Consider the following 3,797-nt stretch of genomic DNA (forward strand, 5'->3'; position numbering starts at 1 on the left):
GAAGAAAAGGAGGAGTGGGTACCCTAGACCTGGGAAGAACCTGAAGCAAGAAGTGAAGCCCACAGAGAGAGTGAAGACAGAAATTTCAACAAAGAAGGAGGAAGCTGGCAGCACCTTTCCCCTGATATGGGACTCACTGCCCAAGAGGAGCAGTTCAAACCCTGCAGAAACACAGTAATTACTGGTGACTCAAGAGGCCTCCAGAGACAGATGCAGCAGTGCAGGGGAGCAGTGGACATGAAGGACTGCACTAGCTGGCAGTGGGTGCTGAGAACTCAGTAGTCCCACGTGAGAGTGGTTAGTAAGGAGGCATCTTGAACGGTGCCTGACTGAACTCAGAATTTAGAGCACCTGTAGGCTGACTTGATGGCTCTAGATGGACTCAGGCCTGAGGAAGGTATGTTACAGGCCAAAGGAGTCTTGTCTCAGCCAGAAAGTTGCAGGCTCTCTAAGATTGTCCAGCACTCTTACAAAAAGTTGCTGCTGGCTCACTGGGATAAATCACAATAGATTTGGACTCTATCACCACAAATTGTCTACTAGTGACAGCAGAGACATATCTGGAAGTGGACATTTTCTTTCTTTCTTTTTTTTGTCTCTCTCGTTTGTTTTTTGTTGTCTTTGCTATGTTGCTTTTTATTTTTCATTTTGTGCTTTTCTCATTTTTTATTTTGTTTTTATATGAATGTGAATATGGTTTCCAGCCTCTTTGTGGTTGTTGTTCTGTGTTGTTCTTCATTTTATTTTTATTTCTCTCTTTCCCTCCAGGCTTCTGTACCAGTTTTCCAAATGTTGGCATGATCTCCCTTTGTCTTCCAACCCTACTTCTAATCTCTTCCTCTACCACTTGTCTATTTTCTCCTTAATTCATTTTAAATTTTAACCCCTGAGAGGAAACTTGACATACTAAGGACCTGTATATTGCATATATTTTTTTGGTTTGTTTAAGATTTTGATATATAACCACAAATCTAGTTTATATGGTTAAAGGTAGAAAATTAAAATTTAGCTCAGTTTGCCATTTTCTGGGCTGTATTTAATTTTGTTGTCATTGCTGATGGTAAAACTACAAAGAAAAGTGATACAATTATTCTAAACAGCTGTTCTTCCTGGTATTTCAAGACTTGAGATTGACTAAGGGTCACAGACAATACTGTAGCACAGTGGCAAAGAACCAGAAGCTGGGATCTTTGGCAAAGGCAGAAACCTCTCATCCTCAACAAACTGAAGAGATAGGATCTTACAACAGACTTAAGATGTAAATATGAGTTACATCTGGAAAATGCCTCAGAGACATAGTCATTTCCTAAAGGTCCTAAATACTAGCAATAAGGCAACCCACCAAAAGCAATTCACAAGCATCAACCCAGGAATTATATAAAAATGAAAAGACACTTAAAGAAGATGCAATTCCAGGCATCCAGTTCACCAAAAGCAAACCCAGGGGGCAATGAGATGGGACAATCCAACTTGGCCTCCCTGAAGCAGTAACAACAAAGAACTGAATGAGACTCTTAAAAAATCAAATCAGAGCCAGGAATATAGCTTAGCAGAATAACTGCCTGCCTGGCAAGCGGTCCCAAGTTCGATCCATGGTACTGCACAAAAAAAAATATCAGATAACTTCAGAGATGGTGTCCACAACGAAAGCCATACTTAGTGACTCTAGAGCAGATATAGACCAAAAGTAGAGGAGCTTAAGAAAGTTATGGAAGCCATAAATTCTCAGCGTAGGAAAGAGATAGAATCCGTAGGGCATATTCAAGGAGATATGCAGGAGAATAAAAATTCCACTGAAAGTATCCACAGAAGATTAATTCAATGTAAAGACAGGATCTCAAATATAGAAGACAGGCTTTGGTTAGTGATCATAAAGGGAAAGATTTATTTAAAATTGCATGAGTCGGGGAGATGGCTCAGTGGAGTAAGCGCTTCCCTGGCAAGCACAAGGGCCTGAGTTCAATCCCCGGTTCTGCCCAAAAAACAAAATAAAATTGCATGAGATCATGATAAATCAATGCAGCAGCTGCTAGATGGGGCAAAGAAGAATAAGTTAAGTTTGATTCAACTCAGTGAAAAATGCAGGAGGTAGCACAAATATTTTAAAAATCCTGTTCTATATATCATGCTAGGATTCTTCCCCGGTAGAGAAAAAGAATTTGATGTACATTTAAGTGAAGCATATAGAATTCCAATTAGCCATGATCAAGAAAAATCTACAAGTATATATCATAGTTAAGATTCCAGAAAATCGGAGGGTCGGGGAGATGGCTCAGTAGAATAAGTGCTTGCCTGGCAAGTAGAAGGACCTGAGTTCAATCCCTGGTTCTGCCACAAAAAAAAATAAAATAAAAAAGATTCCAGAAAATCAATTTGAGAATAGAATCACAAAAGCTGTTAGGGAAAAGAAACAAATCATCTGTAAGGGAAAGCCCATCAGAGTCACAGCTGACTTGTCAGCTCAAGGAGAGCTTAGAGTAAAGTATTTCAAGTTCTGAAGGAAAATAATCTTCAATCCAGATGGATGCACCCTGTAAAACTACCTTTAAAAACTGATGGAGTAAAATGTTACTTCTCCAAAATAGACCACACTCTAACTCATAGAACATTCTTAAACAAACGCAAAGGAATTGTAATTATCCCATGCCTATTATCAGACCACTGTGTGATGAAATTTGAAATCACTTGCAAAAGAAACTGCAAGAACTTCATAACACATGGAAGTGAAATAGCACCCTTGTGAATAGCCAATGTGTCACTGATAAAATTACAGAAGACATTAGGGGCTGGGGATATAGCTCAGTAGAATAGGCACTTGCCTGGCAAGCACAAGGCCCTGAGTTCGATCCCTGGTTCCACCAAAAAAAGAAGAAATTAGACAGTTTCTGCAATTAAGTGACGATAACACAACATATTAGAACTTATGGGACATAATGAAAGCCCAGATTAATTCACTGCTGAATTATATAAGAAATTTAGAGAGATCTGGAACCACTTCTTCTCAAACTCTTTAATGAAATTGAAAGGGAAGCAATACTCCAAAATTAATTATAGAAGCATGCATTATCCTGATACCATACCAGAGAGGAACCCAGCTAAGAAAGAGAATTACAGACCAATCTTCCTCATGAACATTGATGTGAAAATCCTCAGTAAGATACTGGAAAACAGAATGCAGCAAACCATCAAGATCATACAGGGCCGGAGAGATAGCTCAGTGGACTAAGTTCCTGCTTTGACAAGCGCGGGGACCAGGATTTAATAGGTGGTCCCATGCTGGTGACCAAGTCCGAGCATGGTGCTGCATGCCTGTAATCCCAGTGTTGGGGAGGGTGAAAATCGGAGGACCACTATGAGTCCAAGCTGCATAGTGAGACTCTGTACCAAATACATAAATGGAAAAGAAAAGATTATACACTATGATCAAGTGGGATTTATCCAAGGTTTCAGGGATGGTTCAACATATGAAAATCAATAAATGTAATATACCATATTAACAAAGCCAAGAACAAAAACTATATAATCATCTCAATAGATGTAGAAAAACCTTTTGACAAAGTCCAGCACTCATTCATGATAAAAACTCTACAGAAAGTTGGCATAGATCATCATTATCTCAAACTGATAAAAGTCGTCAATGAGAAACCAACAACCAACATCATACTAAATGTACAAGAACTGAAAGCTTACTCTTTAAAATCAGAATCAAGGGCCAGGGAGATGGTTCAGTGGAGTAAGTGCTTCCCTGGCAAGCGCAAGGGCCTGAGTTCAAACCCTGGTTCCGGAAAAAAAAAATC

This window comes from Octodon degus, unplaced genomic scaffold, assembly GCF_000260255.1.
Source record: "Octodon degus isolate 3935 unplaced genomic scaffold, OctDeg1.0 scaffold00063, whole genome shotgun sequence".
NCBI lineage: Eukaryota > Metazoa > Chordata > Mammalia > Rodentia > Octodontidae > Octodon > Octodon degus.